This window comes from Neltuma alba, unplaced genomic scaffold (genome assembly GCF_004799145.2).
Source record: "Neltuma alba isolate B1F8T4 unplaced genomic scaffold, ASM479914v2 tig00003838_pilon, whole genome shotgun sequence".
NCBI lineage: Eukaryota > Viridiplantae > Streptophyta > Magnoliopsida > Fabales > Fabaceae > Neltuma > Neltuma alba.
The window spans coordinates 111,098-124,498 of NW_021633442.1; the positions used below are offsets into that span (position 1 = coordinate 111,098).

General features: G+C 34.4%; 1 pseudogene; it reads right to left on the reverse strand.

Annotated features, from left to right (window-relative positions):
• Window positions 1–3,158: 3,158 nt before the first annotated feature.
• Window positions 3,159–13,401, reverse strand: part of LOC114742631 (secoisolariciresinol dehydrogenase-like) — a 31,180-nt pseudogene continuing 20,937 nt past the window's right edge.

Consider the following 13,401-nt stretch of genomic DNA (forward strand, 5'->3'; position numbering starts at 1 on the left):
TAACTTGTATAGAAAGTATTCCAAAGGAAAAGAATTAGCTAGATCGGCAGTGACAAGGTTTGCAACAGCTTATCTTACACTAAGTTGTATATTGCAACAAAAAAATACTCTTCGAACCATGTTTGCTTCAGATGATTGGATTTCTAGTTCTTTTGCTAGTAAAAGTGAGGGCAAGCAAGTGGTGGACATGGTTTCTGGGGATTCTAGATTTTGGAGTTCCATCAAATATTGCTTAAAGTGTGTGATTCCACTTGTAAAAGTTTTAAGACTTATAGATGGTGACTCTAAACCTGCTATGCCTTATATTTATGAAGCAATAGACAGAGCCAAAGAAGAGATTGCTGACAATTTTGAAAAGAAGGAATCAAGGTATAAAAAAATATGGAACATCATTGATATTCGTTGGACTTTGCAATTACATAGACCCCTCCATGCGGCTGTCTACTTTCTTAATCCTAAGTAAGTTTTGTACACTTTAAAGTTTAAAATTTAAATATTATTGTTTAATTGTATGTTAGAACTTAGAAGAACATAACTTATTTGTTATTTTTGTAGGTTTCATTATGATGAAAAATTTAATGCGGACTAGGAAGTTTATTTTGGTTTATTTGAAACTATTGAGAGAATGATTCCAGATAGAAAGACAAGATTTTTAGTTGATCAACAACTTGAAGCATTTAAGTCTGCTAAGGGGCTTTTTGGAAGGAGCATGGCAATACATACTAGAAACAAAAAGCAACCTGGCACCATTCTCTAGTCTATAGTCTATTCTATTTAGAAGACTTTAATTTTTAATCTTAATAATAAATCCAAATTTTTGAAATCATTTCTCATTATTGTATCTTTTTTTAGCTCTTTGGTGGGAAAGTTATGGAGGAGAGGGCAAGGAGTTGCAAAAGATAGCTATGAGGATTTTGAGTCTCACGTGTAGTGCTACTGGATGTGAAAGAAATTGGAGCACATTTGATCAAGTGCATACTAAGAGAAGAAATCCTTTAGAACAACAAAGGTTAAATGCACTTGTATTTGTCAAGTACAACCTTCAACTTGAGATGAGACAGAAGATTAGAGAGGAAAAAGGAGAGACATATGATCCAATCTATTTATTAGATATTGAATCTGAGGATGAGTGGATCATTGAAAAAGAAAATCCATGCTTGCCAGTGGACGGGTCATGGATGGACATATATGAGAGTTTTACTCTTGATGAAGGAGCTCCAAGTAAGATAAGAAAGAGAGGTATAATATTTCAAAGCTAAACTTAAGTTAATTTTAGTTTAAATATATACCATCATGCCTATTAAGTTTTTTTCCCCATAGGTCCAAGAAACTTGAATACCAAAGCCAATAACAAAGGAAAATCTATAGTAAGACAAGAGAATGAGAATGAAGATGATGCTAAAGATGGGGAAGAGGAGGATGATGAAGAAGTGACATTGTTAATCGAGGATGATTATGAATTGAGTGACATTGATCTTGGAGATGATGAATGAGGAATTGAATTTTATGTTCAGTGATTTTAGTCTTTTTAAGCTAGGATTTTGATTTTTGAATTGATTTTGAGGACTATTTGTCTTTAGAATTTCATATGTTGGCTTTTTTATTTTTTTGAGAGTCTAAAATAACTAATATTTACAAACTTTTGACATCTTCTTATACAAAAATTACTTATATATCATCCTTAATAGTTATTCATGAATCTTACGATTCACAATACGTTACGATTCAAGATTCAAAAATCGGCTTTCCAATTCACGATTCGTATCTCGTTTTGATAACCATGAACGGCATTACTAAAGTTGTAAAAATGCTATCTTTTGAATTTTTCAAAAAACCTGTTTTTAACTGATATATTGAACTTATTAATAAAGTTACAAAAGTTGTTAACTGTTTTGTTGAAGTTGTAAAAAAAAAATTTTAAAAAATTGTTGCCGGCAGCCAAAGACGGGAGCTTTGTGACTAGCCGGTCAGTGGGGGCATTTGGTTTTTTAAAAAACAATAAATAAATTAAAGGGCAATATGATTATTTCAGCATATCTATAAATGTCAAATTGGTCACTTGTGACGAAATTGGAATTTTGCAAATTCAAGTGACTATTTTGGCATTTTCAAGTTCAAATATTAGTTTTGTGTCATTTTCTCTATTAATTAGTTTCTGCTATATATATATATATATATATATATATTTGTGCTTTTAACTTCTTGGCATTTAGTATATTACTTATAATAGTATTATATCTTGTCAACAACTGGTCAAGCTCATGGTTTTTTGTTTTTTTTTTTGTTAAATTATCATCAAGTAGTTAAATCAGCGTATAATTCATTGCGCTGATGTAATACCAAAAAAAGGAGCGGCAACTCACAAATTTACGTATGGGAAATTAAGTATTTACGAGATTTAACTATAATTATATGGACATAAGTATCTATAGCCTTCCACTAATGAAAGGTTTTGTAGCATAACAAATTAATCATAAAACGCCTCCGCTCTTTTAATTTTATTTTGTGGTTTCTTTTTCTGTGCTAAAAATGTGATTACTATTTTTCTGTGTTCATTGACATCAAGCTACTTTGTTCCGTGCTTTTTGTAGGAGAAACTATGGTGAACATTTCAAGGTCAGAGGTTGGGCTACATGCAGAGAATGAAACTTGACAGTTTTCTGGAAGACCAACATAACTGATTGCAGTGTTCAAGTAATTAGTAATTAGTAATTAAATTAAATAATCCAACGTTAGAGCATATTATTAAGCTCTGAGACACTATGTATAGTTGTTTATTGCTTGTTTTATTTTGTTTTGACTACGATATCAAACAACGATAATCCTTATAGTGCAAGTTCATAAGATCTTATTATTATGATATCAAACAACTGAATTATATTGAAATCATATATGCTAGCTCGGCTTGTGTCCTTTTCAACGTAAAAGCTAGCTAGTTAGGGATTTAATTTGATTCTAAATTACCTGATAGGAGGGATTGGTTCTTGAATTGAAAGAAGGCACAGGGGCGGATTCTGTCATTGTATATATGCTGCAGAAATTTATTTCCACCGTGATATATCCATCTCATCAAGCGTCGGAATTTGTAGTCAGGTAATTTGCTTGATTTACTCTTTACTTGTTCTTCTCTTCTTGTGCCTGAATTTACTCTTACTTCATTACCCTATGCATACGAAATTATGGATCCAAAACAAGTACGGCGAGACACAGTCCACCCGAACGCCAAACCTTCCGAGCTCCACGGCGGTGTTCCTCGTCAGGCCCACCAGACGCCACCACTGCATGCTTGGAGCTCGTGTACGCATGTGAGGCCCCACCCCCGATACAGCCACAAACATTGGCCGTAGATATCATGCTGCCACGTCGTGCAGGAACCATCACCCTAGCAGCCTGCTTGGTCCCCAGAAGCACACGAATCAGATTAACGTTAATGATTTCCTCGAATTCGGATTTGGGTTTTCGATGATGTTGGTTTTGTTGACACCGCCAATACAAGCGTTGTTGAACATGATGTCAAGCTTGCCGTACTTTGAAACCGCAGTGTCCACCGCGATTTCGATGTCCTTTTCCTTTGTGACGTCGCAATGGACGTAGGTAGCAGAAGAAGAAGAATCTGTGATGCTTTTGGATATCAGCGATCGCCACATTAGCTCCATGCTGCGAGAAGAGCCTTACAGTAGACTCTCCAATACCACTTGCACGACCTGTGATCAGAGCCACCTTCCCTTCAAGCCTGAAAGTGGTGAATGATATTTTACTTGTAAGTATACATATTAAATCTTCAAATTAAACATATTGGGAAGTTGAGTTCCATTAATAATTGAGACGGATGAAGCCGTAATTGTTTACCTTCTCATGGCAACCGAGGCTAACATGGAGACACCTCCCATGATGAAGCTTCTGGGCCTTCTTCGATGCCAATCTTCAGTTCTGTGTCAGTTTGGATTTTGCTGCATTATATAATAGAGGACTAGATGGGCTATTTATAGAGTTCATATGATAATATGATTGGTCGATTTCAAGTGGAACCAGTTTCGATGCTCATCACTTTGATGAGTACTCTAAACTCATCAGATCTGGATTGTCCATATCTCATTTGGCTGGTCCAAAGTTGGTTTCTTTTTTTATTTTTATTTATTCAAAATAATTATTTTAATATGTATAGAATATAAAATAGAGATAATCTCTTCACTATCACTTTTTCAAAAAATAGTTTTCTCTATTTAAAAATAACTAATTAAAGATTTTAAATCTAGACCGTTCAAATCAAATATAGACAGTCCAAATATGATGAGCTTAAGGTGATCGTCAAGGCGATGAGCATTGAAACTGGTTCCATTTCAAGTACAGTGAATCTATGCATGGGGAATGTGTTTCGGCACTCATCAGAGTAAGGAGCACTCCAAGCTTGTGATACTTGGACTATTCGGATTTGATTTGGATGGTCCAGATTTAATTTATTTTTTGTTTTTATTTTTAAACAAGAAATTATTTTTCAAAAAAATGATAGTTAAGAAATAGTTCTTATTTTAGATGCTATACTCATTAAAATAATTATTTTTTTAAAAAAATGGATTATCCAAATCAAATCTAGATAGTCAAGACATAATGAGCTTGGGGTGCTCATCATTCCGGTGAGCACCAAAACTACTTCCGTACATGGGGTGTTCGTTCACTTCACATGCATACACTCGGCAACCCAGTTTTCTTGTCTTGGATATACGAAGATATAGATACCTTAAACTATTTTTTCGGCAAGTTACAGTCTAACCTTATTGAAATCACAAAATATAGCTTATATATGACTATTTCAATTCTCTGCACTACAATGCTATGACTTACGAGGCACTCTATAATTCAAATTACGTACCACGTTTTATGATTATTATAGGACATCTAAGATTTTAAATAACAGAAGTTAATTAATGTGTTTCTTCCATTTTCCTTTTGGGAAGAATTGCAATCAAATTTCAAAGAAGGAATTTAATTATCCTAAAATCTATTGATAACTGAAGAGCACACAATAACAAGTTTCACGATGAGAAATGACAATAGGTTCAGGTTGTTTCACTTGTCATTGAGATTTTTTGGTAATTAACTTTCTTCCTTGATACATCTCTTAAAGGAAACGGTTTTGATGCTCATTGCAGCTAGGGGTACTATAATAGTTATCGTTAGGGTAAAATCTCACCATTTAGATATATATAGTTTTAATGATTTAGATTTAAAATTTTCAACTAATAATTTTTAAATGAAGAAATTATTTGTTAAGAAACTTACAGTTAAAAAATTATATTTATTTTGGATTATCTACCTGTTAAAAAAATTTTTTTAAAAAACAAAAGATATAAAAATTAAATCTCGATCGTTTATATTAAATTTAAATGGTTGAGATTTAAAACATTATGGTGCTCATCATTGTGATGAGTACCAAAATCCAAATCAAATACATTGTTTTTTATAGGGAAAATGGATTTTAATTAACTGTCATGTCAATGTCGTTAATTTCATTTTCAATATAATTAAAAAACACACATTACACATTTTGGAAGGTCCATCCCAACAAGGCTCGTAGAGTGACTGTGTGACGAGTGTAATTCAAATTTTATATATAACGACTATGACGACGATGGTGATTTATTCATTTAGGAGAACTTTTAGTGTGTGGTGGGCCTTTTTATTTTTTATCTCTTACTCATTGATACGATCTGTTCAGCTTGAGCAAGGAAAAACATATGAATTAAAATATGGTGCGAGTGTATATGCAAAGTCAAAGGGTTAATCCATTCAAATTTCACCATTCCAAGATATATATATATATATATATATAAAAGCTGCACAAGTGGAGAGATCATTCAACTTAACCAAGACAAAAGTTTGGAACCCCTAAGTATTTGGTTCAACTGACAGGAATTGTTCCTCCTTAATTATATGTTTTAAGATTGAGTCCTGAAAATTTAATCGAGTTAAATACTTGGTTTTGGAGAGTTTTTGTTGTCCTTTGCGGTCTTGTCCTTCTCAATCCAGATTATTCGAAGTATTGTTAGGTCCTCCAGTTTTAAAACAGGACAATCCCGGGATATTAGGGGGTTCAATTGACCAAATACAAAAGATTTAGAGAGGGAGTTTCAAATTGTGGAGGAGAAATCACATTTTTCTTGAGGAATTATTAAAAATAAGTTTACGCGTATTGGGTAAAAGATTTCTTAGGATAATGTATTTTTGTCCACTAGTGGCGACAATTAAGCCCTTCACTACTTGAAAGTACATAATTTGAGTTTCTAATTAGAGATTAAAAAAAGAGAGTGAGGAAGAGAGGGATTGAAGCTAATGAAGTCCTTTTTCTGCAATTTAATAACGTGGGTCATGTCCCGTACCACAACACTCTCCCACCTTTCCATAATTTAATGAAGTAGTTCAAGTTTGAATCAGACGTTGGGCTGTATCATGGGTTTGATCAAATGAAGAGCCCATTGCAGCCCACAATATCTGATCTCGATGTGCTTGTTTTCCACTTTTCCTTTTCATTCTTTTTTTTTCAATTTTTCATTAACTCTTTTCAAAACATAAAAATCAAAAGTTGGCATACCTTTTAGAAAACTTAATATGGATGATTCGATATTGTATTAGTATTATATTTTTGACTTGTTATCTTTGAATTGCGACCTTGTGTCGACAAAACGAGGAACTAGGCGTGTTGACGGGAGCATAAATTATTTAATTTAAACACGACAACAAATTTCTAAGAAATAATTAATTAGTGAGTTGTTATATATATCAATCCTTTCCTTTTTATTTTGTGATGTTTTTTCTTTGGCTGAATTTTCCTCAGTAAACTTCTCAAGATCTCCCTTGTAAGAGCAGTTGGCCAAGGTACTTGCTGTTGATATAAGAACTATATTTTTCAATGAATTTGTTTTCGTTTTTCTTGAATATAATCCTTTTTATTTCGTTTTTTGCTTAAAGATCTCACAGAAAACATTTTGTTATGCATGGAAGAGAATTTACTTATAGTTGAATGGAGCTTTCCAGGAAAGTGCACACTCGAAATTAGAGCGCGGGTGACAGTGAATCTCGAAGATAGGGACATACTTTTCCTTGTCACGTGGAAAATGGAAAATAAGAGGGAAAATGATAGTTGTTGAATATTGACCGTGGAGCTTGGGGCATTCATTATGTGGATTCGGATTATACTTTTCTTTGCCGTTTTTTTTTTAAACAACTTATTAAATAGAGTGAAAATCACAGTTGAGAAAAGCCTGGGTAAACGTATGATTGACAGGAAAATGAAAGATTGCATTTTAATTAAAACGTGCAAAAACAAGTTAATTAATTTAATCATATAAAAATTACATACTCACAGATCAATAACAGCAGCAAGTCAGTACTGTGTCCTGGCATTATCAATAATTCTTTTTGTTTTTCTAAATGATATATATTTTTTCTTTGGTTCAATTTTCTTCAGTATACGATCTTTAAGGTGTCCCTTGTGAAATCAACAGACCAAGGTATTTCTTGACGACAAGTACTGTTTTTTCTTCAATGATTTTTTTCGTTTTTCTTGAATCCTTTCTGTTTCTCAGAGAAAATTTTTTGTTCTACATGAGTATTTTCTTAAAGTAGTTGAATGGAGCTTTCCACGTAACTGCATTAATTCGAAATTAGAGAGCAAGCAGATGATAGAGGTTGAAGCTTGCTGGGACGCAAATACCTGCTATTCTTTGCCGCGTGGAAACTAAAGTAAAATATCTTTTTTAATCTTACGCATTAACAGGAAATGAAGGATTTTTTTTTTTAAATCACCGCACATCATTTGCAGTTAGAGCGTGAAAATGGTAGATGCAAGATGGCCATGAAGTTTGGAAATTCTCCACTTCCTTTGCGTTTGTTTTCCTCCATTTTTTTATTCTCACCGTTAAATCAACTTCGAACTATCGAGATTTAATATTTTCTAAAAAATAAAAAATATATGAAATATTTTAATAAGAACATAAATTCTGAAATATTCAGATCAAGTCTTAATAATTTAAATTTATTTATATACAATTTTTTTCATTTGATATTAAACTAATATTTTCGTAGGATATTAAATCTTAACCGTTCTAAGTTAGTCTAATGATGAGAATAAAGGAAGAGAAGGAAGTGGACGGTGGTAAGAAAAGGGAGGATGTTCCTTCTCGGTGAAGCTTCTAGGAAGATCGGCGATGGAATGTATTATGCACGTTATGGACTCATAATTTTATAATATTGCTGAGCATAAAGCCTATGTCGATGGGAGTGGTTGGTGGAGCATAAAGCCTATGTCGATGGGAGTGCTTGGTGTTCATACTTTAAAACAAATTGAGTCAATCCTTTTTTTATATTAATTTTTTTCTTCAGTAAATAATTCAACGTCTCTCTTATGAAACCGAATATAACCAACCGTGCAAGATATTTCTTGATGAAAAGTACTACTTTTTTCATTTATTTTTTTGGTTTTCCTTAAATAAAATCCTTTTTTTTTTTTTGCTTTAAGGTCTCAGAGAAATTTTTTCCGCCCCATCGTAAGTATTTCCTTAGGGTAGTTGAATGGAGCCTTGCATGAAACCGCGTTAAATTAATTTGAAATTAGAGGGCAGATGATGGTTGTTGAAGCTTGGAATGTGAATACCTACTTTTATATGGCGTGTTTTAGATTGATTGGAAATTAAGTTAGTGTGAATATGATAGTTATTGGATATTGAGCGTGGAAAGTAAATTCCCGTCCCGACAATAAGGCCCCAGCATGTTTTGCGCGTCAAGATTCTTAAGCTCTTGTAGCTTACGAAATGAAAGAGTACACATTAGAATGTCTAAAAACAAGTTAACTTGATCATATAAAAATTACATACTCCAAGCAACTATCTCTATAAATACTAATAGATGCAGTAGTGTGTCTAGCATTATCAACTCAACAGAGATACAATGGTGAAAGAAATGGAGACGATGTCGATGGGTTTTTTGAAATTGCTGGTGTTAGCTATGACAGTGCTTGAGGTTTGGAGAGCCATGGGTGTTGATGAGGTTCACTGCATAGAGAAGGAGAGGGAAGCCTTACTTCGCTTTAAGGCTGCTCATGGGAATGATTCTTCCCTTGTCAGATGGTCTTCATGGGGTAGCAAACAGCACAAGACAGATTGCTGTGAATGGGAGGGAGTTTTCTGCGACAACCAAACTGGCCATGTCATCAAGCTTCATCTTCCTGGTGATTTTCCAATGTTCCGCTTGAAAGGTGAGATCGATGCATCATTGGCAGAGTTGCAATACTTGATGTATTTGAACCTTAGTTCCAATTATTTTGGAGATAGCTCCATCCCCGAATTCCTTGGCTCTCTGCAGCACTTGAGATACCTTGATCTCCACAATTGCGGTTTAAGTGGAGGAAATATTCCAAGTCAACTTGGGCTTCTTTCACATTTACAATATCTTGACCTCTCATGGAACTCGGCTCAGGGAGCAATACCTTATCAGCTTGGAAATCTCTCGCAATTGAGGTATCTTGATCTCTCACGCAATTACCCTCTTGAAGGAGCAATACCTCATTTGGAAATCTCGTGCACCTGCAGCATGTTGATCTTTCGTCAAATAATCTTACAGGATCAGTACCTCATCAACTTGGAAATCTCTCACAATTGCAGTATCTTGATCTCTCATATAATACTCTTAGCGGAACAATGCCTCATCAACTTGGAAACCTTACGAACTTGCAAAATCTTCGTCTACGTAGTGCAGGTACTCTCAAGATTGATCAAGAAAATGGTGCTGGACATGAGTGGCTGTCTAGTCTCACTTCTTTGACCCGTCTAGAGCTGCCAAATGTAACTGATCTCAAATATTGTCACAAGTGGTTGCAAATGATTGCAAAGCTACCCAACTTGAAAGAGCTGACTATAACGGACAATGATCTTTCAGATGAGTATATCCTCTCCTTACCCTCCTTAAAATTCAATTCCTCTTCCTCTCTTTCTAAATTAGATTTCAGCTGCAATGATTTCCAGTCATCTACAGTATTCCATTGGATCTTAAATATCAGCACCAATCTTGTTGATCTTAGTCTTGAGGGGAACCGCCTAAAGGGTCCCATTCCTCGTGAATTTGCTACTACGATGAATTTTCTTGAGAATCTAGACCTTAGTGGTAACAAAATCAATGGGGGATTAAAATTCGTAGGACATATATGTACCTTGCGTTCTTTGTCTCTAAGCTTTAATCGTTTGAGTGAAGAACTTTCAACAATTCTTGAAACTTTTTCTAGTTGTGCCCGGTGTTCTTTGCAATACTTGGACTTTAGCTATAATAAAATCACCGGCACACTGGTAAACCTTTCCACATTCTCATCTTTAGAGTATCTTGACATTTCAAGAAACCTGTTGAATGGGACAATACCCAACGATTACCGATTTCCCTCATCACTAGTGCATTTGGACATTCATTCCAACTCCTTAAAAGGCATTCTCACAGACTCACATCTTGCCAATATGGACAAGTTGACATTTTTGGAGCTATCTGATAATTCATTGACTTTGAGACTCAGTCATAATTGGGTCCCGCCATTTCAATTACAAGCCATCTATGTGAGGTCATGCAAGTTGGGTCCTGATTTTCCGATATGGTTGCAAACTCAAAATAATTTCACGGAACTTGACATTTCAAATAATGGAATTTCAGGTATTATTCCAGAGTGGTTTTGGGGCTTGTTGACACCACAACTTAAAAACTTAAATGTTTCATGCAACAACATTTCTGGTATTATACCGAATGTCACTATAGACTTTATTGGATACCCTATCATAAATCTAGCTTCAAATCAATTTGAAGGCTCACTTCCTAAGTTTCTTCAAAATGCAAGGGTCCTTTTGTTGTCAAATAATAGTTTTTCTGAGCTTCGCATGTTTTTATGTGCAAAATGGTCAAGCCCAGCACTGGATGTGTTTGATCTTCATGATAATCAATTACATGGGCAGCTTCCTGATTGTTGGAGTCCTTTCAAATCATTATGGTATTTAGACTTGAGTAATAACAATTTCTCTGGAGAACTTCCCATGTCTGTAGGTTCTCTACAACATCTTCAAGTATTGGTATTGAGAAACAATGGGTTTACTGGAGAGTTGCTTGTTGCTTTGAGGAGTTGCTTAAGTTTAGCACTTCTTGATGCAGGGAACAACAAGTTCTTCGGACATATACCTTCATGGATTGGGACTGAATTGCAAAATTTGGAAATTTTAATCTTACGAAATAACTGCATTTCAGGAAGTTTGTTATCAACTCATCTTTGTTATTTATCGAACCTTCATGTTTTGGATCTTTCTTCGAACATTCTATCTGGCCAAATCCCCAGATGCTTCAAAAACTTCACCCAAATGGCTCTACGAAGTACATATGATTCTTTACCTGGTGTTGCTACACTTGATACTGTGGAGGATGGAGTAACTTTTGTCTCTTTTGATGCAAGTGCATTGCTGATGTGGAAGGGCCAAGAGCGTATTTTTAAGCATAAAATATTGGTTAAAGGCATTGACCTTTCAAACAACAAGTTAACGGGAAAAATTCCATCAGAATTAGGAATGTTGGTTGAATTGATATCATTGAACTTGTCAAGGAATCAATTAAATGGAGAAATTCCTTTGGAAATTGGACGACTAACATCATTAGACTTTCTTGACTTGTCTAGAAACCATCTCGTCGGTCCAATTCCTTCTAGTTTTGCTCAAATTGATCGTCTTGCAGAGTTAGACTTGTCATATAACAACCTTTCTGGAAAAATTCCAACTAGCACGCAACTGCAGAGTTTTGACAGCTCAAGATATGAAGGAAATCTTGGCCTATGCGGAAAACCACTTGAGATAAAGTGTCCTGGAGAGAAAATTCCTCAAAAATCAGTTGAATTCCAAGAAAAAAATGAGTCAATTCCTTTGGGAGAGTTTTATTGGAGTATGGCATTTGGATTTATTATTGGATTTTGGGGAGTTTGTGGGCCAGTACTTTTTAATCGCTCTTGGAGGCATGCTTACTTCCACTTCCTCAACAATGTGGCTGACGCTATTTATGTTATGGCTGTACTAAATGTGACAAAATGCAATAGACGGTTTAGAGGCTATTTGGTAATACTTCTTATTCTTGCTTTTAGTTTTTGCATGCGTACTTCTTCTGTAGTTTGTTCTTTCAACTTTTGCGCATCTAATATTTAACTTTACTCAATAATTATAATCATGTAGTTTTATATCTTATAGATAAATAGGCAAGCTTATACGCTTATGCTTATTTTATTAGCATGAAGTAGTTAAACAACTTAAAATTCATTGTGCTGGTATAACACCACAAATTAAAATAAACTAGCAACTCACAAACTTACTAATTCAAAATTAAGTAGTTATGAGATTTAAATATAATTATATGAAAATTGTCAAAGTCGTGTTGTGCATAATCACTATATAAGTAAAATAATTATCTGTAGCCTACCACTAATGGAAGGTATTGACAAATTGGCATGACAAATTAATCATAAAAAGTCCCTGTTCTTTTAATTTTAACTTCTAGTTCCTCTGTCTGTGTAAAAATGTAATTATATCTGTTTTGCATAATATCAAGCTACTTGGTTCCTTTGCTTTCTGCAGGAGAAACTAAGGATGAACATCCAGCTTCAACAGCTTAAAGGTTGGAGTACATGCAGAGCAGGAGACATGACACATATGGGCTAAGAGTTTGCTGTCGGAAGACCCGCATAATTGATTGCAATGATCTAATACTTATTAATTACTAAATCAAATAATCGAACGTTAGAGCATGTTGTAGAGCTCTGAGATACAATGTATTGCTGGTTTGTACTGTTTGTTTTATTGTGTTATTATATTATGCTTTGTTTGTACGTAAGTATCTATCTATGCCAATCTTCGACTAATGTGTGTCAGTTCGAATTCTACTATGTTACATAATAGACGACGAGGTGGGCTATTGATAGAATAGAGTACATGTAAAGTCATTGTTCCATCAACAAGGGTTGGGTCAGGGCCTAGTCTCTCATAACCTGATGAACTAAGGTTCAAATTCCTATTAGGAGATGTACCCACATTTAGTGTCCGACAATGTTTCGAATAAGATTACCTCAAATAGAAAGATACCCATGTTGTAGCCAAAAAAAAAAAGAGTCATTGTTTCATAAGGAAAGGGTTGATCCATTCAGATTTCACCCTTTCAAGAACAAAAAAACATAAAAGCTGCACAAGTGGAGATATCATTCAGCTTAATTGTAAGTATTGAGATTGAGTCTAGAAAATGCAATTGCCTTAAATACTTGGTGTGAGGGAGTTTTTGTTGTCCTTTATAGTCTTGTCCTGCTTAATCCAGATTATATTAAGTCCTGTTAGGTCCTCCGGTTAAAAACAG